Raw genomic sequence first — 24,276 nt, 5'->3', positions numbered from 1 at the left:
CAGGGGGCATGCATCCTGGTCTGCTTCGGTAGGAAAACTTCGGGTATAGGGTAGGTTTCCGCGGGAGAATATGACTAGTCTGTACCCCCATCCGTGATTGGAAGAGGGGTTATTCTAGAACAAGATTCTCTTATCAAAGTTATGTGAGTTGGCGGGCATCGCCGCTCACCTTTGTTTATTTCGTTAGATATTGCCAAAAAAGTGTTTTGTTTGCGCCGCGAATAGAACAATCTTTGGGTAACCTGTAAGAGGTAGGCCTCTCTCGGTAAAACAAATGTTTTGGCGGAAAGAAGTAGAGGTAACCTTGAAACTCTGTTTTATACCTGGGGGCATGCAAACCTTTTGGAGTGCAAGCGAAGGGCGACTATTTATTTATTTTTTAAATTTTTAGGACCTCTAACCCTTTAAACTCGTAGGTTTAGTCGTCACCTAACTTGCATGAAGAAAGGATGCGGGGCAAAACTCTAAAAATTGTTGTTTTTATATGAGACATTCTTATCATATGACTGGATTAATCAAGTAGTGTTACCGCAAGGTTCAAGCTCGTTAAAAAATAAACCCGCAGCGAGCAAATGTTTCCACCCGCGTTTAAGCTTGTTAAAAAAGGAACTATCCCCTAGTAAATAACCACCGTGAATGTAGTACTTCAGCCATTAAAGCCTTGGTCGTGTTTGCACCGTCACCTCCACTTTTTCATTGGCCGATCATTCACCTCCATTTGATTGTTTACCCATTTTGAGGAACATCTGCGAAGAGTGATTTCATTAGCCATCCTTGTAACACTGCCGTGATTGGAAAATTCCAAACCTTACCTGGAATCAGCTGCTACCCATTTTATCACTCGTTCCTCAAAAGACGAGTCTTCTTTAAGCTCTTTTCAACTGACTCGTAAAATATGAAAAGATTATCGAGTTCTTGGCCTTCCAACTCGTTAAAGGGACAGGAAGTGCTATCCCTCCTCTAGATTTTAATCTTTTTGGACCTGAGGGATTATTGCACAAAAAGATCGAGCGCTTTTTTTGTTCGGCTCGTTAAAGCTATCGAAAATTCATCACTTCTGTATTGTTTTATACTTTTTCGGACTTAAGGGATTAGATGACGAAAAAGGAATTTTGGAGTTACCTTTACGTACCTTTTCAGACTCTCTAAAAATGAAAAGGACTGAGTTATCTTTGTCGTTAAACTCGTTAAAAAGATTAATAGTGACAAACTTGTCTTTAGATGAGAACGAGTTTCACTATCGCTAGGCTTGTTAAAACATAGCGATGGGTTTGCCCAAAGGGAAAATTATAGAACAAGCATATGTTATCCTCCTCAAGCTTGAAAAGAATAAAGAGGTACTGGTCAGCAATGACTGGGGAAAAATTGGGAAGAAAACTCAAAGAATCTTTATTGGTAGCAAGTCGCTCTTGAACATGACACTTCCACTCCGTGCCCGAGTCAGGTTGGGTTGTTTCATTCACCGGTCACATCGCCATGGTCACACCATACCATCCACATTTGGGGTTAATGCTACCAATCCATCACATCAGTGTCGCCAACATGTTCAAGAGAAGTCATCCAGAAAGGCCACCTGTGTCCCACCCACTACCATACATTATACTCCATTCTTTCATGACCGCCACCCTGAACCATATATCATCAGATCGTTTTCACCTCCATCAAAATCATTTGCTCCGTTTCGTGTCATTGATGTGGGATTCATTAAGGCCCTCCTATGACGGATCACTTCTTGTCGACATCAGCTCATTATCCAAGAAGTTGGTCTAGGAACACCCCATTCAGTACTTTGAAGCTTGCATGCCTCAATGGCAAGTTTCTCACTTCCGGCGACAGGTTCACATCAATGACCTTCGACCGAAAAAATTTGCGTGGTGTTCGACGCCAAGTCCTTTATTCACACCACGTGAATTGTACTGCAGTACCTTGAGGATTATTATCATTATCGGTGACTCCTCTCGCGCTTGTTAACAGTTTACATCATTGACTGGTAATCAAGCGATGTCTTTCCATGTTCGACTTCAAAACATTTCTCACATGGATCGACTTGTAGTTCGAGTGAAGATCGGATGAGATTGAAGACCCCGGATCTAGTTTCATCCATTCGGGCTGCGATATATATTCAGGGAAATAAAGACATTCAAATGTACAACATTGCAGCATAGATAATCATCCTACCAAAAGGATGATGGCTCTATCAGAATCATCAGTCTACAATCAGACGATTGTCTGTCCTATGTACATGAAAATGAATTTATAAAGCTGAGCATGGGAATGCCCGCCTCAGCTAGATCATGAAAACAGTATGAAGATAATGTATTGTATTGTATCTTATTACAGGTCTCCTCCCAGCATTGAAAGAACTTCGGATCCTCATAATAAAGCATTTCACCCGATTAACGGCCTCATACTTTAGGGGGCAACTGTTATAGACATTTTTGTGCCTTGCAGCTCCAAGCATGAAATGTCCATAAACCAAGGGCTCCTAAGTCCCTAAAAGTGTTGTTCTAACCCCTAAAGGAACAAGGTCAACAAATTACAGCTTCTCCCAGAAGTTCTCCACCAGAAACTGCTCAGAATAAGTCAAAACGGGATCATTTCAGCTGCTCCACTAGCTAAGTGCGTTGCATAGCACCTAAGTCCACTGGCTAGGTGCGTTGCAACGCACCTAAATGCACTATGAGGGTGCGTTGAGCGAGAAATGACAAATGGAAATGTCATTCCGCGAGGTGGAGAGATAATGGAAGCTTCCAAAATCTTCTCCTATGACACTTGCCTCACTGAATTCGACCAAGGATGAGTAAGAGGCCTTCAGTCTCCAAGTGGAAGCAAGAACTGACAGAGAGAAGCCACTAATCAAATCACAAGCTGACTCATCCTCCTTGCATACATCTATATATGGATCCCTCATCCCAGAGATCCAGAGGCTGGAATTTTGCACATTGTAAGGAATTGTTGTTGGTTTTGAGATAAAACATCAGAGAATTGGGTGATCTATGCTTTGTTGGAGGTGAAGAGGGGCTTCTTTGCTGGGAGGTTGATGCTGGGTCAGGAACCATCGGTTGTAACTCCTCCTGGATCTTCTTGTTTATCAATAAAAACTATTTGAGTTTCTCCTCCATGCTTTTGTATCATTGATGCTTGTTACATTTGTATGGTTAACTTAAATCTGATCCTAAGTTATTTATGAATATAGATCCATGTCTTTGTATAGTTTTCTTCTTCTGTGATCTTACAGGTACTTGGTGAAGCTGGGCAAGTAAGGGAGCAGGTAGCTGGAAGCTGTCAAAGAAGAGAGGGATTGGATCAAAGGATTAGCGCAAGACACAGGTTGGTTCTTCCTATTCCTCTCTATTTATAGTTCATAAAGGAAATACAAAAGTAGTTTTCTCTGTTTGTTTCTAAGGCAGCTGTCACACCTTAGTGGGATAGAGCAGTTCTAAATAGACACTTTTCCCGGTAACACCGCTTCCATCAAGGGAACCATTTCTATAGTGAAATTAGCGGAATCATGCAACCCCCACAGTCTACACATCATTATCCCAGCATAACAATACAGAGAACATAGAGAATCCACAAAGTACTTACGGGAATATTCATGCTTGTGTTTCTCCAGATTTTTCCTCCATTCCCGAATGGGTTCGGATTTAGTTTCGTTCTCATTTCGGAATTTCTCCAGAAATGCCTTGTTGTATTTCTTCTCTGACTCAGGCAAATGATACATTTGCCTTAAATCATCATCCTTGAATGAACCAAAGATTCTCCCATCTTTGGTGCAGAAAGTTCTGTCCGTAATTGGGATTTCCTCAATTGCCCAGTTTACTACATCCGTATATGGGATAATTTGCTCCCGAGCCACTATCCGATGAAGGAAAGAGTCGGCCAAGTCTTTCAAAGTACCATCAGATTTTCTATTGGAACCCGCTGCAGCTTGTACTCCCGTCACCTTTGGTTCTTCGGCTTCGATCAAATTATAGGTACTTTGCCAAGTGGTCTTGGCGAGTCCTAAGCATGTAGTATCAGATATTAATCCTTTCTTTTTATTTGTTGGATTAGCGACGGTTTGTCCTATGGCTGGTGCAGTGGAAGCGACTGTGGTTTTCTTAGACTTCTTCCCCATTCTGCTTGAATCTACTACTTCGAAAGAATTCTGCACAGTAGTGGAAATAAGCGTAACACAGAGAATTGGTAGTGAAAACCAAATACGAGTGAGATATATTGATCAATGCGTGATGAGGGATTAACTTTAAAGTGGCCGCGGATACAATCTATGAGAAGATTTTAAGACTTACTATTTCATTAAATGGCCATTAAAACCGGCCAATCCTTTAAATGCCCATCATATCATTAATCGGCCGAATGATTTGTTTAAGCGTGCCTTGAATGTTTTGGCGGTTGAGCGTAGGTAAATCACTGTTTGAAAGATAAGGCTTTTAATACGAATTAATCGTAATATCCCTCTGCCTTAATGGCTTTTTGAAGTTTGCGCTTTTGGCTTTATCGCAATCGGGTGTCGGGGAAGACTTAAATCTTCATATTGACACCTTTTGAATTCCCCAATCGCCAATGGCGATATCGCATCGCATCGCATTGGGAGTATGGGCACTTTAAAAAGCATGCATGGTATATCACCGATCGCCGATATGCGATATCGCATCGCATCGGATCAAAAGACACTTTAAAAAGCATGCATAGTGTATCGCTGATCGCCGATAGCGATATTGCATCGCATCGGGTCGAAAGGCACTTTAATTGTGGGAACTTATGATTGCCGATATCCGATAAGCTATTGCATGTTATCGCGTCAGAGCAAACCGATGGGTTTTTAAGGTATGCCTCCTTTGTCATTGCAATATGCGATCTTGCGATCGCTTTATCGCAATGATAAAAGATTGATTATTTATATTATAAGACCAAAATTTGTTTGTCAAAAAGGTTTTTTATAATGTTTTCATTTTGTTTTCGAACCATTTTGAATAATACAAAGTTGATACCAATCAAAACTAAAAGGGACCCATTTCATATGATAGTTCTGTGAATAAAAATGATATGAAATGGGGGGTTGTTGTAGAGCACAACATATTGGCCTGCCAGTGTGGCTATTTTCAACCTCTTTGGTTCAAAATGTCGTGATTTATCCACAATCAAGTACACCTCCAACTAGACAAAATCAACCTCCAGTTGATCCTAAAGTTGACCCTTTGCCTTCTTCCTCATTTATTTCTCCCTCCCTCTCTTCCTCTTCACTTGGTGAAAGTATTGGTATTAGTAACCAGGTGGCTAAGAAGAAGAAGAAAGGGAAGAAGAAGAAGAAGAAGAAGAATCTAATTCAGCAAGGGGGAAACCAAGCAATCAATGCTTTGAATGCAACATCTGACGAAAATCCGTTTGTTAAGCCTCACAAAGTCAAATATCCATGCATAATTTTTGTGGGAGACAATTTCATCGAAATAACAAACTGTCCTGGAAATTTATCCATCCTTGCCCATCCCACCCTATAGAAGGCCTAAACAGTATGCATTGCACCTTGACAATGTACCAGTCAGCATGCATCATAGTTTATCTATGGAGCAATCAGTATGGTTCAATTTAGGTTCTTTCTGGATGATTTCTGAAGTGGAGCTTCTGGGGAATGATGGACTCAGATGACTAAGTTCCTTTAGGGTATGAAACAACTCTTTTAGGGGTTGATGAGCCCTAGTTTATTGACATATAAGTTTGGGGTTGATGTGCCCAAATATGTCTATAACAGTTGCCCCCTAAAGCATGAGGTCGTAAATATTCATGTTGGGTGAAATGCCTTATCAGGAGGATCCGAAGTTTCGAACTGGAAGATGACCTACATAAGTTACAATATAATACATCATCATAATATGATTTTCATGAACTAGTTGAGGGAGGCATTCCCATGCTTAGCTTTATAAATTTTCATTTCATGTACATAGATCAGATATTTGTCTGCAGATACAGACTAGTGATTCTACAGATATAAGTCATCATCCATGATTAGGACGACCATCTTTGTAAAGCCTTTGTACATTTGATGTTTTGTATCCTTGAATATATTGCAGCCCGGATGGATGAAACTAGATCCAGGGTCTTCAAACTCGTTCAACCTTCACTCAATGTACAAGTCAAACCATGTGAAGAGATGTTTTGAAGTCGAATATGGAAAGACATCAACTGATTACGAGCCAATGATGTGAGCTGTTAATAGACGTGATAGGAATCACCGATAATGATAATGATCCTTAAGGTACTACAGTACAATTTACGTGGTGTGAATACATGATCCGATGTTGAACACCATGCAAAATCTTTTGGTCGAAGGCCATTGACCTGTTGCCGGAAGTGAGAAACTTTCCATTGACGTATGCAAGCTTCAAAGCACGGAAAGGGTAGTTTCTAAGTCAACTTATTGGATAATGAGTTGATGTCGACAAGAAGCGATTCATCATAGGAGGGCCTTGATGTATCCCACATCTACGACACGAAACGAAGCAAATGATTTCTCGAGGTGAAAATGAACTGATGACACAAGGTTCAAGAATGGTGATCATGAAAAAAAATGAAGGTTGGAGGTATTGCAGTGTATGAGACATTAACTGGATGGATTTTCAACTGGATGACTTCTCTTGAACATATCAGTGACACTGAGATGAATTAGTAGCATTAACCCCAAAAGATGGATGGTATGAAATACCAATGGTATGATGACCAGTGAATGGAATAACCCAACCCAACTCAATCATGTAGATGAAGTGAAAGGGTCATGTTCAAGAGTGACTTGCTACCATAAATTCTTCAAGTTTTTTCCCTTTTTTCCCCAGTCATTGCTGACCAATACCTCTTTTTTTTTGTCAAGCTTGAGGAGGATAACATATGCTTGTTCTATAATTCTCCCTTCAGGCAAACATGTTGCTATTTAATGTTTTAACGAGTCTAGCGACAGTGAAACTCGGTCTTGTCTAGATGGAAAAGTTTGTCGCTATTATTTAAACGAGTTTAACGAAAAAGATAACTCAGTCCTTTTCATGTTTAGAGAGTCTGAAAAGGGACGAAAAGAAAACTCCATAAGTATTTTTTCGTAAAATAATCCATTAGGTCCGAAAAAGGATAAAATAATACAGGAGGGATGGCATTTCCAATACTTTAACGAGCTGAAAAGGACAAGTGCTCGATAGGACAAGAGCTCGATAATATTTTCATGTTTAACGAGTTTGAAAGGGTTTAAAGAGGACCAAATTTTGAGGAACGAGTGGTGTCTAGGGTAGCAACTGGTTCTAGGGTAGCAACTTCTCAAAACATGGTGATTTATGTGAAGAGGCTGGCTAATAAGACCACTCATTGCAACTGTTCCTCAAAAAGGGTAAAACAACCAAGTGAAAGCATATAATTTGCCAAAGGGATGGTGGCGATGGGATGAACACAACCAAGGCTCAAAAGGCTGATAGAATGGCAATCACAAGGGTTAAAAATTGAAAATGGGTTCATTTTTAGACAAGCTTGAACCATAGGGAACTATGCTTGGATTTAGTTTCATATTTGCACAAGCTTGAAACGAAAAATTATGCTTGAGTTGGTTTGCATGCCCTCAGCTTGATGAAAGGGAGAGTCTCTTGTAACTAGATGGAAGTCACTGCGATGAAGTAGGACAGTTATCCAACACCTCTTTGGCTTCATCCAGATAGACAAAGGTGAATGGTGTGATGATATGAAAGACCAATCACATAACCTACAGGGAAACAAGCTTGAACCATTGGTTTCATTTTTTAATGAGGTTGATACAAGACAAAGAACTATCCTTGGACCCTTGGTTTCATTTTTTAACGAGGTTGACACAATACAATGAACTATCCTCAGACCCTTGGTTTCATTTTTTAATGAGGTAGACACAAGACAACGAACTATCCTCGGACCCTTGGTTTCATTTTTTAACGAGGTTGACACAAGACAATGAACTATCCTCGGACTCCTCAATCACAACTCATAAGAGGTTATGAAGGAGGAATCTGGTTCTAATGCCCCCAGTACATGATGTACAACATCACTGAATTGATTGTTAGTTGATGTAGGTATGGAATAGGTTGCCACATAATTAACCCGTGGTGGGGATGATACCATTGGTATAAATGGACCATTTAGGGACGATGGTTGAATAGGAGCTATATTTGGACTGGGAAATGAAAGCTGGTCAATGGTGACAATCTTGCCTTCATGTGGGAAACAAATCACTGGAAAGAGTGTTGAAACAATAGCTCCCATGTGATAAACATAGTCACACCCAAGAAGTAAGTTGCAATCTAAAGGGCCTGGGACACCATCACATTCAGATAAATGATTTTCCCTCCCAAAGTAATAGGTAACTTAGGAGGGATCCCTAACGGTCGACTGGTTCCTCTGTTAAAGCTCAACAGATTCTATGTAACAGGCACAAGCGGTGGTGAACTAAGCACTTTCCAAGCAATTGAGGAAAGCATACTCATTGATGCACCTTCATCTATAATAGTGCCAGATACAATCATTTTACAAACTTGTACTATGATCTAGAAAGGCACATAAGAAGGAAGGCGGGATCCTGCTAGTCGATTCCAATCAAAGGAAGTGACTAGAATACTTGGAGGGGGTACCATAGAAACGGGAGAATCAACCCCTTGAGTTACGAGAACTGGAGGATTTTCCACCTGTCTTGATGGAATAGGTGGACTGCCCCCAAGCTCATCTAAATTTGAGGTAACAAAAAGAACTTGAGTGGTATGATTTTCACTCTCTTCTGGAAAGGTACGATTAGGTGAAGGTGAAATCAGGTCAACCGTTACCTCGACTTATTGATTTGGATCGGGTATAGACTCATAGGATTCACTTTCAGAGAGAGTGGTTTCGACCGACGGTTGATTTTGGTTAGTTGGTTCATCAACTAGTGAAGGATTTAGGGAGAGTTTCCTGTAACCAGATGGAAGTCTCTGTGGTGAAGCAGAACGATTATGCAACACTCTTTTAGCTTCATCCAAATAGGGACAAAGGTGAAAGGGGTGATTACCCTCACATAACCTACATGGAAAGTTGACTTTTCCCTTCTGTCCATGAACATTACTATCACTAGTTGATGGTGTGTTACCAACATGATTTCTAGAGGTTGATGACATGGGATGGTGTGAACGGGAAGACCATTATTTCAAGATCCTAGGAAAGTGTTGAAGCCCCAAAAATTGGGTCTACAACAAGGGGGATACCCACCCAGTTCAGACCTTGGTTAGCAGCTCCTTTTCCGTTTGGTATAGTGGGTTCGACTGGGGATATGGGACCAGTTTCCCAATTTATGTGTGTGTGTGTGTGTGAAGAATTAATATTTCCCTTCTAAAAGTTCCTCAGTGAGGTGCTATAATTCTAACTCTAATCTAATAACATGTAAATGGTATTCTAATAAGCAGAAATATCTAAGTCTACACTAACCCGGGGTGTAATCCTTCTTTTATGCGATCTAAAATGATTTCATATAATAATTGGTAATAAAGATCATTCAAATGTTATGAGAAAAGAATTCAATACAAATAAACCACTTCGTATAAAAAGTTAGACGAAACAGTTGTGAAAAGCATATCACATAATAAGCTATTCATACATTAAGCATAAATAAATAGCTATCACCGTACAAAAGTGCCAAATGATAACTCAAGCATTCACACATCAATATATAAACAACTGAACTCGAATATCACTTTTAACACAAAGGCAAAAATAGTTAAGAGATAGAAGTACCATTTATAACTAGTCCTACTCATGAGCTTCAAGCGATAATGATTTATCTCTTTGTAACCCAACATCCACTAAGAGTACAGAAATGCAACATCAGTAGCAGATATTAAATACAGATATCGATATATCCTGTTCCATTCATTCATCAAAACCTCCACAGAGGGTACAATAGTGCATGTTCTGGGGACAAGTTTTTGACAAATTTCAGGACCCTTCTCTAAATGCATGAGAAGGGTTTAACTACTATTAACTAAATCTAAAAATAACTTACTACAAAAATGTAGGATGCGGTTTAAATGACCGTCCTCACTTTGGGAAAAAATAAAACAAAAATTAAAACTAAAACTGAATCTAAACTTAAAATTACTAACTATTTCTGTATCTACTCCTTGAAGTCGCACGCGTTCAACATCTATTTGAGAAGAGTCGGCTGACTGATTTCTGATTTTAGCTATGCTGCGAAAACAGAATCAGCAAGAGCTGGCGCCATCTTCTCGACAGAATTGATGATACACTTGAGAGTCATCCACTGGCTGTCCGGCTTTACCAAGTACATCTAGTAACAATCCCAATTCAGCTTGGTTAACCTTTGGATTGATTCTGCCTTTTCTTGAGCCTTTTGTTTCCAATCGGCTTGTAGTTGTTGTACTTTAGGTAGATACCCTGGAGTGGTTTCTGAGATTAGGTTTTCCCTATGCAGATTTTCATTTATACAATCAATAATGCTATTTGCTGCTGTGGTCGCTTCTTCTACTACTTGTTCTGCTTTCCTGAGTTGTGCATCCCATTTATTAAAGAGCATTTCTTTGTGATTGTCGTTGATCCTTGGTGCGCCTACTCTTTTTCCCTCCTTTGTTTCTTGCCAAGTCAAATATTCAGTAACTCGTTTATCAATTAAATCATAATCATTCCGTAAATCTACGACTTGATTAATGATTTTATCGCTTATTTCACAGTAAGAGTTCCACTGTGATATTCTTTGGCACAATGCTTCCTATTGTTGTAGTAGTTGATCATTGAAGGAAATGGATTCTGTGATGAATTTTGTAAGTTTAGGATCATCCTTATGCATCTCCTGCATATCCCGCAACTGTTTTTCTTTCTCAGCCAAACTATTCTGGTAGCTTATCTGCATTCGTTGGAAGTCCTGCTATAGTCTTTCAAGTTGTTTCTGTGCTTCATTGTTGGCATTGGCTTGTTGCAACTGTTGTTGCAAAACTCGTATCTGGTCTTCCTTTTCTTTTAGCAGTTGTTGTACCTCATATGCTTTATCAATGGTTGCAGAGGCATATGCTCCTGCGATCTGAGATAATTTGGTGAGATTCTCAGTGGGATCGGTAGTAGGATCTTGCCATAGGACGTCTAATTGTTCTGCCTCATGAGAGAGCACGTTTTCCAATTTCCTTTTCTTCCTTTGTCTTCTCACTACTGCCTTGTGTTGCGGACTATAAAATACATCAAGAGGAGGAATTTCTTCTATCTTGAGGATGAGTTCAGAGGATGGGGTGATGGGAATATATTCCATCTCTGGGACATTGCTAATTGTTCCTGTGATTATATCTTCTATTACCTGTAAATCACTTGCAGATGTCTTTGTACTTGGTCCCTCTAGATTGATCAACTCATTGAAGGTGTCCCATTCTTTATCTAGTTTGGTTCTATTTGATGATGGCTGAATGATGAGAGGGGAAGGATCTGTTTGTGGGGGGGGGTAAAAACCTGTTGCTGTGAGAGCTCTTTTGATTGGGCAGTATCCTTTACTGACCCCTCGCTTTTACCATGCTCACTTTCTGATCTCTTGGAATGTTCAGGTGTTTCTTTCCCAGATTTAGATTTAGATCTATTTGTTCCTGAACTTCCACTAAGACTAATACTTGGATTTGGTTCCCTTACGGGTTCCAAGCGTAGTTTTTCAACAGGGGTACTAGCTAACCTCCTTTCCATATATATCTTGAACTGCTGAAATTCTGCTGGAGGAAATCGCATTTGGGCTGAATGCAGAACTTCTTCAAGCATATTTTTTTGTTGGAACATGTCATAAAAAAGATCTTCTTCTTTAGAAAACACCTTTATTTTGACTGCAGTAGTGAAATTCTTAGCGATATCATGAGGGTCGAACGATCTTCCTAGAAACTTGAATAATTGTAGACACATTATGTTGTTTACTTTGTTGAATGCATGGCCTACATCAAATAGTGAGAAGGCCCCATAGGCTAAAGGAAATTGTGGCCAAATAGCCTTCTTTTTGTCGTTGAAATCTTTAGTCAAACCTCCTTCTCCACAGGTTTGATAAGAAATTTCTCGTGCCAAGAGTTTGTCAGGAAAATACAAAGGTAGGACGTGAGGGAGAACGAGGCTTCCAAATACCCTAACATATGTAAACTGTTCTTCTCCGAACCATCTCGCAACAGGGAGTATATCTACCTCTGCTTTGTTGGGAAATTAAAGAAGTCTTTGTATGGGTTAAAACAGTCACCAAGGATGTGGTATCAGAAATTTGATACATTTATACGGGGACTTGGCTTCACCAGAAGCAAAGCAGATCACTGTGTGTATTTTAAATTAACTGGTGACCGTGTTATTTATCTGGTCTTGTATGTGGATGGTATGTTGCTGGTTGGAAATGACAAAGAAATTATTCAGGATTTGAAGACCCAATTGTCCTCCAAATTCGACATGAAAGTTCTTGGTGCTGCAAACTATATTTTGGGCATGGAAATTAAAAGAGATCGGGCAAAGAGGAAGCTCTGGTTAAACCAGAGGAAGTATGTTGAGACAATACTGCAGAGGTTTAATATGTAGGATAGTAAACCAGTGAAGGTTCCTATTCATGTAGGTGTGAGGTTATCTGCTGAACAGTGTCCCAAGACACAAGAAGAGGAAGAGGACATGTCCCGTGTTCCATATGCGAGTGCAATCGGTAGCTTGATGTATGCAATGGTCTGTACTAGACCAGACATTGCACACGCAATGGGAGTATTCAGCAGGTTTATGTCAAAACCAAGGAAGGAGCATTGGATAGCAGTGAAGCAGGTTTTCAGGTATTTGCGTGGCACTAGTGATTATGGTTTGTGCTACCAAGGAAGACCAGGATTGGATAGAGTGTTGGATATTCGTGGCTTTGTTGGTGCAGACCGGGCTGGAGATTTGTATCAGAGAAGATCTACAAGTGGTTATGTGTTTAACCTATTTGGAGGTGCAGTCAGTTGGATGAGTAAGAAACAATCTGTAGTGGCACTATCAACTACAGAGGCAGAATACATGGTAGCCACTCATGCAAGCAAGGAAGCAGTTTGGTTGTAGAGATTGTGTTCAAGTATGGGGTTAGTACAGGGAGCTAGAAGAATAGACTGTGATAGCCAAAGTGCAATTTTCTTGGCAAAGAACCCTGCTTATCATTGAAAGACAAAGCACATTGATGTTCAGTATCACTTTGTGAGGGATATGATAGAAGACAAAAAGGTGTTGCTGGTAAAGGTGGACACTTTGAAGAATACTGTAGATGCATTGAAAAAATCTGTGAGCTCTGAGAAGTTCTATTCTTGTAGAGAAACAATGGGCATTTCAGGGCTAGAAAAATGACAAAGCTCTCCTGTGGCCCCCTGTGGAATGAAAAAAACAAGTGGGAGATTGTTGGGTTGTGTTATATTCTTTCCACGACCAACCCATGTAGTGAACCGGGGGGTTAGAGGGGGGGCGGAGCCCCCCCTTCATTGCGCCGATTGCGCTGTGCGGGGGTCACGGTGGGGCGGCAGCCCCCCCTATCCGGGGGGTTTGAGGGGGGCAGGTAGCCCCCCTCTACGGGAATTTTTTTTTTGGACCCTATATTAGGTTGGGCGAACCTACCTATGGTTTTTGGTCCATGGTTTTGGATGCGATGGTTTTCGGTCCATGGTATTTGATGCTTTGGCATGTATAAATATGTATTGTAACATTGAAAGGAATATAATGAAAAATCAAGCTGGTAGTCTCAGTTTTGGGATCCAGGGGAAAATCTTTGTGCATATGTGTTTTATGTGTTATGCTCTCGCATTGTTTATTTTCTGTGTTTTAGAATTTGTATGCAAGTAATTTCTGTACAGGGTTAAAACCTACATGCTTCAGGGGAAAACCTTGGAACATATTTATCATATAACATTTTGTATAGGGGCAACATGATTCCATGATAGATTTTGTAAAAGAATGGAGTGAACTTAGAATCCCACAACTCTTTGTGATGAACATGAATGGGTAAGGGGTTTTGAATTGTCCATTTCCAACCCATAACAAGAAACTTGGAAATATAATAAATCGCATCCATGACATATGCAGACAAGTAAAAAGGGGGATAGATTCTCTGAGAAACAGTTCTTTTAGACCGGTAATTTACAATGGTTATGACTAAATTATCAGACAATATTTTAGCCCAGTCCACTATAGTAGCATCGGTAGTGGCATCCAATAATGGTAGCCATTCAGAAGAAAATTTGTTAATATCTGGCTTCCCAAAAAATCTATAGAGCATAACAGCAGCAAAGCAATACGGGGAGGTGAGAGAACCAGTACTATACATACCATGTTTGTCCTTTTTTAGCGGTTCATCTCTCCTTGACCAATATTTGATGGTTTCTACCAGGTCTTGATTTTCTTTGGCAAATTTCTCCATAAACTGTTTGTTATAAGTTGCTCGTGGTTCTGAAAATGGTACATGAGCCTCAAATCTTGTGAAGTGAATGAGCCAATGAGTCCTTGACCCTGAGTCTTAAACTGTCTATCTCTGATATCCATGTTGTCTAGTACCATTTAAGCATGTTTGTGTATGGAAGAATTTTGGGCCTCACTGCTATCCTGTGTAAGAATGAACAAGCTAGTTATGTGATGGATGCCTCAGAAGAACTATGTGAGCCTGCATTAGCCTTGACCTCCATTACTCTGGGATTCTCTTCCTCAAGTAGATTGTACATGCCTTCCCAGGTAGCAATACTAGCGTCTCTATTACAGGTGGTGTCTGGATACAAGGGTGCCATTTCTTTCTCTCCAAAGCTCAGGGCTTTGCCTTTATTTCCCATATTATTCTGCGTACTGCTTTGTATCGTTCTCTGCTCTACGTTCCTGCAATTTACAAGTGAAGTGAGAATAATGATAAGAAAAGGTGACGAGAAAGTCTTAAATGTTGAAAACATATAAAATATACCACCTTACGTGAAATGACTTCTTGATAAGCACAAAATCCTATTTCATTAATGATCAGCAACTAACTCATTAATTAGCATTAAAGCGCATAACAGGTCTCAGTTTATGGAAAATACTTCTTTTTGAACAACAAGCCCGAAAGATCTGTGATGAAGCCATTTTGCGATTTGCTTCGCAATATCGCAGATCGCAACATCACTTGCTTGCTATATCGCAAATTCATAATATCGCATAATCACATTATTGAATTGCCGCTCAATCGCAAAATCGGAATATCGCAATATCGCAGGAGCGTGGCATATGACAATTTTTGTTAATCTATTTTCTGTGAAATGCAATTTGCGATATGCACCATTGCATATCGGCAGTTTAAAGTTTTTTGAGCATAAGCGGTCTTTGATGCATGCGATGCGACATATGTTTGTAGTCCCGTATCACGATCTCGCAGTTTTAGAATTCGGCTTGTAAGGAGGTATGTTGTTATCCTTTTGCAATGCGATTTTTCCTAAGGAATAATTCTATTTTATCATAAAACTTAGGTTTTTTGGTTTTTTCAAGGATATTCTCCTAAGTTTATGATGGCAAGTTTTATTGAAAAAGGAAATACAAGCACTAATTGATTTTTTTAAATTTTGACTAAGGGTCCCAACTTATTTAGTATTAGTAATAACACTAAATAAGAAGGGGGGTTGCTGCTGGCCATAACAGAAAGTAAGGACAATTTCGATGAAAATGGTCCCCCGCACAAATTATGCATGGATATTTGACTTTATGAGGCTTAACAGATGGATTTTCATCAGATGTTGCATTCAAAGCAATGATTGCTTGGTTGCCCCCTTGCTGAATTGGCTTCTTCTTCTTCTTCTTCTTCCCCTTCTTCTTCTTCTTAGCCACCTGGTTACTAGCACCAATACTTTCACCAAGCGAAGAGGAAGAGGGGGAAGGAGAAATAAATCAGGAGGAAGGCAAAAGGTCAACTTTAGGATCAACTGGAGGTTGATTTTGTCCAATTGGAGGTGTACTCAATTGTGGAGAAATCACGACATTTTTAACCAAAGAGGTTGAAAATAGCCATAGTGGTAGGCCAATGGTAAATCTCGGAAGGGACAATGTAGCCATATAAGGAGCACCAATATTTTTGGAAAAAGGAAAGATACTAGGATTCCCATCAAAAGGGATTCTTTGATTGGTGGACTCTGGATTTGTTGCCATATGTTTCAACCTAAGATCAACTAAGGAATAAGGATGTTCTTCGCGGTCAATTAATTTTAACGACACTTGGACACAAGTTTTCTTTTTCAGTTCTTAAAGAGTCGAGAAAAAGCTAAAGATGACTCTAGTTGCCTTCAATTTTTAATTAGCCTGAAGGGACAAGTGCTCAGATGGACCTTTTATTTTAGAGAGTCAAAAAGGAATGAAAATGACTACTCTGGAAAGTCTAGACAAAGGGATTACCAAACCAATCGCAAAACTGCAATATACACCTTGGTGATAAATTAAAGAGAAATTACCAAGGACTTATGTACGGCAGTCAATCTTCCCGAATGTTGTGTTCAGTGCATTGTGATCAATAAGGCGGCAGACTCGGTTTCCTATGGATAAAGGATTTAAGCCTATTGTGGTTTCCCAATATATACGTGACAGTACGGGGAGCACAAGTCCGTGCTAGCACTTGTTGTATCAAGGAGGAGGAATCACCCAACCTTCAATGAAAATGATAGCCACTAGTTTTAACGACGCCGGAACATGTCACTTGCCTAGACCTCTAGATATGTTGTGTTAAGTTCCAAAGCATTGTTAGGTTCATTGAGATTCATTTTAAAGTTGATCTTGTTTAGAGTTTGCCTTTCAATGGTTCACCGTGTAGTGATGATCTGAAATTCCTAAGATGCAATCTACAATGATAAACAATTTTTGTTTATTTGAGCAATGAAAATCCTAACTACTAGGGAAAGAAGATAACAGTGCTTTTAAGCAAAGAGTAACGAGCACACACTAGTGCATTTCCCTAAATCATCTTTTCACACACAAATCAAAAATTCTAAATGAAAATGCATGTATTTGTTTTCGTTCTCCTTAATGTGAAAGATGTAAAAAGGAAAACTAAAAGTAGCAAAGATCTGAAATATTTCACTCAAAATGACATTTTCAACAATTTCTTCTTTAAAAGGGAAAGGAAGACTCAAAACGACACTTTAAATTTTGAATAAAAACACTTTCGACACTTTGAATGTAAACAAATCAAATCAAATACATCAAGAAAAGTTTAATTGATTATCAAGGGAAGGAAGAATTTACGACACTTCTCTTTTCGACAAAAAACAACAATTATGACAGTTTTTATATGAAAGCAACAAATTGACTATAACAACTTTTCGAAAGGCTGATCTAAGTGATGCAAGTAAGCTTCAGTGAAGAGGCACTGTTCATTTGTAGCAAAACAACCAAACAAAACTGGTTACAGGTTAAAAACCCTCAATTTCTAGATGGAAAAAGAGTTCAGTTAATCATCACACCTAGGCTTCACAGAAATTGAGATGCATCGCACTTTCTACACTCGGAAGGTGCTATGCATACTAAGTCACAGTGGAACACAGTGTGATGGTCCAGGGAGAGCAAATGAAAAGGGTTTTGGCTCAAATGTGGAGCTTTTTTCAATGAATTACGTTGGGTTTTGATGAACAATGATGAGAAAAGTATAATGGAATGTCTTGAGAGGTTACTGAGCTACCAAAAGGGCATCTAGATGTGCTTGAAAGTCAAATGTTTAACTCATAAACTAAACCAAAGATTGACTGAAGCTGCATTCATCTACTATGAAGTTGCAAAGAAAGAGCAGTTCGAAAGCTACCTGGCTGGCTTCAGACTTCGTCTATAGTTTATCAAATTGAACATAAAACAAACAATAACAACAAACAAACATCTGTTCATTCCCTAGCGGAGTCGCCAATTTGTTTATGGGGAAATTAAACTCTTACTATTAGAAATTTAACTTTTACTATCCATTCCAGAGAGCTTTATTAATATAAAGGAGAATTACACCCCAGTTGTCTGATCCAGCTACGAAACAAGGGTCTATGAGACAAGGGTTAGTCATTACGACCTCATGCTTTAGGGGGAAACTGTTATAGACATATTTGGGCACATCAACCCCAAAATTATGTGTCAATAAACTAGGGCTCATCAACCCCTAAAAGAGTTGTTTCATACCCTAAAGGAACTTAGTCATCTGAGTGCATCATTCTCCAGAAGCTCCACTTCAGAAATCATGCAGAAAGAGTCTAAATTGGACCATACTAACTGCTCCACTGATAAACTATGATGCGTACTGACTAGTACACTGTCAAGGTGTGATGCATACTCTTTAGGCCTTCTATACGGTGTGATGGGCAAGGATGGACCAATTTCCATGACAGTTTGTTAATTGGCTGCTCATGGAAACTTCTAGAAACTTCTCCTATGCCACTTGCCTCTCTGAATTCACCCAAGGATGACCAAGGGGATTAGGAAACCATCTCTAATTCCCCTCTCTTGTGGAACCAATTGTAACAAGTGGAATGACACTAATCAAACCCCATGGATGACTCACACCCTTGCAAACATCTATAAAAGGATCTCCCATCCAAGAGATCAGAAGGCTGGAATGTTGTGAATTGCAAGTAAGTGCTGATAGTTTGTAATTGAGGAGAGAGCATTGTATTCTTGTTGGTGTGATCTTGCTATTTCATGAGGTGAAGAAGGATTGAAGCTGGGAGGATGGCACTAGATCAGACAATTGGGTTGTAATTCTCCTTTCTATTAATAAAGCTCTTCAAGTTTTCTCCCATATGATTGTGCAATTGTGAATGCTATCATTTTGTTCATTATATATCTGATTCTATAATGTTTATGTTGTAATAGATCATGATGCTTTAATAGTTCCTTGTTGTTGTACTTATGCATGTACTCTCCAAGTGCGTTAAGTATGGGGAGGAGTTGCAGGATCTGTCAAAGGAGAGAGTGATCAAGCAAGGGATTAAGTGGCAGTTCCAGGTTGGTTCCACTATCTTTCTCTTATCTGTTACACATAGGAAAAATCATTGAATTGCTTTAAACTGTTGTTTCTAGGGTAGCTACCAAACCTAGAGGGTTAGTCATTCAACAAGACACTAATTTTCCCAGAAACAAATTGGTGACTCCACTGGGGAATGAACAAATGTTTGTTTGTTGTTATTATTGTTTTATGTTCAATTGGATAAACTATAGACAGAGTCTGAAGCTAGCCAGGTAGCTTTCGAACTGCTCTTGCTTTGCAATTGCATAGTAGATGAATGTTACTTCAGTCAATCTCTGGTTTAGTTTATGAATTAAACATTTGACTTGCAAGCACATCTAGATGCCATTTTGGTAGCTCAGTAACCTCTCAAGACATTCCATCATACTTTTCTCATAAATGTTCATCAAAACCCAACTTAATTCATTGAAAACTGCTCCACATTTGAGCCAAAACCCTTTCAGTTGCGCTCCCTGGACCATCACACTGTCTTCCACTGTGACTCAGTATGCATAGCACCTCCCGAGTGTAGAAAGTGTGATGCATCTCAATTTATGTGAAGCCTAGGTGCGATGATTGACTGAACTCTTTTTCCATCTAGAAATTGAGGGTTTTTGAACTGTTTTCAGTTTTGTTTGGTTGTTTTGCTGCAAATGAATAGTGCCTATTCACTGAAGCTTACTTGCATCACTTAGATCAACATCAATTACATTAGGATTAGTGAATTTTTTTGTATATTTGTTCCTCATTTACAATCCTTTGTCAAAAAGTTGTTTTAGTCAATTTGTCACTTTGATACAAAAAGTGTCGTAATTGTCGTTTTTTGTCAAGAAGCTAAGTGTCGTAAATTCTTCCTTCCCTTGATAATAGATTAAACTTTTCTTGATGTATTTGACTTCATTTGTTTACATTCAAAGTGTCGAAAGTGTTTTTATTCAAAATTGAAAGTGTCATTTTAAGTCTTCCTTTCCATTTTGAAGAAGAAATTGTCGAAAATGTCATTTTGAGTGAAATATTTTAGATCTTTGCTACATTTAGTTTTGCTTTTTGCATCTTTCACATTAAGGAGAACGAAAAAAATACATGCATTTTCATTTAGCATTTTTTATTTGTGTGCGAAAAGATGATTTATGGAAATGCACTAGTGTGTGCTCTTTGCTTAAAAGCATTGTTATCTTCTTTCTCTAGTAGCTAGGATTTTCATTGCTCAAATAAAAAAAAATGTTTATCATTGTAGATTGCATCTTAGGAATTTTAGATCCTCATTACGCGGTGAACCATTGAAAGGCAAACTCTAAACAAGATCAACTTTAAAATGAATCTCAATGAACCTAACAATGCTTTGGAACTTAACGCAACATATCTAGAGGTCTAGGCTAGTGACGTGTTCCGGCGTTGTTAAAACTAGTGGCTATCGTTTTCATTGAAGGTTGGGTGATTCCTCCTCCTTGATACGACAAGTGCTAGCATGGACTTGTGCTCCCCGTACCGTCGCATATATATTAGGAGACCACAATAGGCTTAAATCCTTTATCCATAGGAAACCGATTCTGTCACTTTATTGATCATAATGCACTGAACACAACATTCAGGAAGATTGACTACCATACATAAGTCCTTGGTAATTTCTCTTTAATTTATCACCAAGGTGTATATTGTAGTTTTGTGATTGGTTTGGTAATCCCTTTTTCTAGATTTTCCAAAGTAGTCACTTTCGTTCCTTTTCAACTCTCTAAAAGAAAAGGTCTATTTGAGCACTTGTCCTTTCAGGCCCATTAAAAATCGAAGGTGACTAGAGTCATCTTTAGCTTTTTCTTGACTCTTTAAAACTAAAAAAGCAAAGTTGCATCTAAAGTGTTGTTAAAATTAATTGATCACGAATAACATCCCTATCCCTTAGTTGATCTTAGGTTGAGACATATGGCGATAAATCTGGAGTCCAAGGAATCCCTTTTGATGGGAATACTAGTCCTTTTCCTTCTTTCAGAAATATTGGTGCTCCTTATATGGTTACATTATCCCTTCCGATATTACCATTGGCCTGCCAATATGGCTGTTTTCAACCTTTTTGGTTCAAAATGTCGTCATTTCTCCACATTTGAGTACACCTCCAACTAGACAAAATCAACCTCCAGTTGATCCTGAGATTGACCCTTTGCCTTCTTCTTTGTTTGTTTCTTCCTCCCCGTCTTCCTCTTCGCCTAGTGAAAGTGTTGGTACTAGTAATCAGGTGGCTAAGAAGAAGAAGAAATGGAATAAGAAGAATAAGAATTCAATTTAGCAAGGAGGCAACCAAGAAACCATTGCTCTGAATGCAACATCTGATGAAAATCCGTCCATTAAGCCTCACAAAGTCAAATATCCATGCATAATTTTTGTGGGAGACCATTTTCATCGAAATTATCCTTACTTTCATCGAATCTTGAAAGAATGGTCTTCCTGTTCACACCATCCCATGTCATCAACCTCTGAAGATCATGTTGGTAACACACCATCAACTAGTGATAGTAAAGTTCATGGACAGAAGGGAAAAGTCAAGTTTCCATGTAGGTTATGTGAAGGTAATCACTCCTTTCACCTTTGTCCCAATTTGGATGAAGCCAAAAGAGTGTTAGATAATCGTCCTGCTTCTCTGCAGTGACTTCCATCTGGTTACAGGAAATTCTCCCTAAATCCTTCACTAGTTGATGAACCGACTGACCAAAATCAACTGTTGGTCGAAACCAATCTCTCTGAAAGTGATCCTATGAGTCTATACCCGACACAAATCAGCAGGTCGAGGTAACGGTTGAACTGATTTCACCTTGAGCTAATCATACCTTTCCTGAAGAGAATGAAAATGATATCACACTTGTTTTATTTGTTTCCTCAGATTCAAACGAGCTTGAGGGCAGTCCACTTGTTCAATCAAGACAGGAGGAAAACCCTCCAGTTCTCGTAACTCAAGGGGTTAATTCTCCCACTTCTACGGTACCCCCTCCAAGTAGTCTAGTCACCTCCTTTGATTGGAATCGACTGGCAGGATCTCACCTTCCTTCTTATGTACCTTTCCAGATCATAGTACAATTTTGTAAAATGATTGTACCTGGCACTATTATAGACGAAGGTGCATTAGTGAGTATCCTTTCCTCAACTGCTTGGAAAGTGCTTGGTTCGCCACTGCTTGTGCCTATTACACAGAATCTGTTGGGCTTTAACAAAGGAACCAGTCATCCGTTAGGGATCCTACCTAAGTTAGCTATTATTTTTGGAGGGAAATCCATTTATCTGAATGTGATGGTAGTCCCAGGACCTTTAGATTACAATTTACTTCTTGGGCATGACTATGTTTATCACATGGGAGCTATTGTTTCAATGCTCTTTCGAGTGATTTGTTTCCCACATGACGACAAAAATTGTCGCCGTTGACCAGCTTTCATTTCCTGGTCCAAATATAGCTCCTAGTCAACCATCATCCCTAAATGGTCCATTTATACCAATGGTATCATCCATGCCATGGGTTAGTTATGTGGCAACTTGTTCCATACCTACATCGACTGATGATCAATTCAATGATGTTGTACATTATGTACCAGGGGCATTGGAATCAGATCTCAACTTCATGACCACTTACGAGTTGTGATAGGAGTTCGAGGATGGTTCATTGTCTTCTGTCAACCTCGTTAAAAAGTGAAACAAGGAATCTGAGAAAATTTCCTTGTCTTGTGTCAATCTCATTAAAAAATGAAACAAGGACCCTTGGAGAAAAGTTCCAAGTCAAGACTCTGATTAGATCTCTAAAATCCCAGTCGAGTCTTTCACTTGATCTCGTAAAAAAATCTTCATTCCATCTACTTGATAGCCATGAGTAGTCTACTTAGGTGAATGTAATGAAGCTTGGGGAGCATGCACCTAATAGTAAGAGTTAAATTTCTAATAGTAAAAGTTAAATTTCTCTGTAGGTTATGTGAAGGGAATCACCCCATTCACCTTTGTCTATCTGGACAAAGCCAAATAAGTGTTGGATAACCGTCCTACTTCACTGTAGTGACTTCCATCTAGTTACAAAAGACTCTCCTTTTCATCATGCTGGGGGCATGTAAACCAATTCAAGCATATTTTTTCATTTTAAGCTTGTGTAAAAAGAAACTGAAGCCAAGCATAGTTTGTTCATTTCAAGCTTGTGTAAACATGAAACCGAATCCAAGCATAGTTCCCCATGGTTCAAGCTTGTCTAAAAATGAACCCATTTTCAATTTTTAACCCTTGTGATTGCCATTCTATCAGCCTTTTTGAGCCTTGGTTGTTTTCATCTCATCACCACCATCTCTTTGGCCGATCATACGCTTTCACTTGGTTGTTTTACCCTTTTTGAGGAACATTTGCAATGAGTGGTCTTATTAGCCAGCCTCTTCACATAAATCAACATGTTTTGAGAAGTTCCAACATCACTAGAACCAGTTGCTACCCTAGACACCACTCATTCCTCAAAATAGAGTCCTCTTTAAACCCTTTTCAGACTCGTTAAACATGAAAAGATTGTCGAGCGCTTGTCCTCTTCAGCTAGTTAAAGTATTGGAAATGTCATCCACCCTGTATTATTTTATCCCTTTTCGGACCTGAGGAATTATTTATGAAAAAGAACTTATGGAGTTTTCTTTTCGTCCCTTTTTAGAATCTCTAAACATGAAAAGGACCGAGTTATCTTTGTTGTTAAACTTGTTTAAATAACAGCGACAAACTTGTCCATCCAGACGAGACCGAGTTTCACTGTTGTTAGACTCATTAAAACATTAAATAGTGACAGGTTTGTCCAAAGGGAGACTTATATAACAAGAATATGTTATCCTCCTCAAGCTTCACAAAAGTAAAGAGGTACTGGTCTGCAATGACTGGGGAAAAAGGGGAAAAAACTTGAAGAATTTATGGTAGAAAGTCGCTCTTGAACATGACACTTTCACTTCATCTCCATGATTGAGTTGGGTTGGGTTATTCCATTTACCAGTCATCATACCATTGGTCTTTCATACCATCCATTCTATACCTCCAACCTTCATTTTTTTCATGACTACCATTCCTAAACCTTGTCTTGTTAGTTCATTTTCACCTCCAGAAATCATTTTCTTCGTTTCATGTCATAGATGTGGGATACATCAAGGCCCTCTTATGATGAGTTGCTTCTTGTCAACATCAGCTCATTATACAAGAGGTTGACTTAGAAACAACCCTTTCAGTGCTTTGAAGCCTACATACATCAATGGCAAGTTTCTCACTTTTGGCGACAGGTTGACATCAATGGCCTTCGACTGAAAGATTTTGCGTGGTGTTTGACATCA

The sequence above is a fragment of the Pinus tabuliformis genome, chromosome 4_1, assembly GCF_031772625.1.
Source record: "Pinus tabuliformis cultivar Carrire ecotype Pingquan chromosome 4_1, CPIR1, whole genome shotgun sequence".
NCBI lineage: Eukaryota > Viridiplantae > Streptophyta > Pinopsida > Pinales > Pinaceae > Pinus > Pinus tabuliformis.
Note: the sequence above shows the minus strand (reverse complement) of the source record.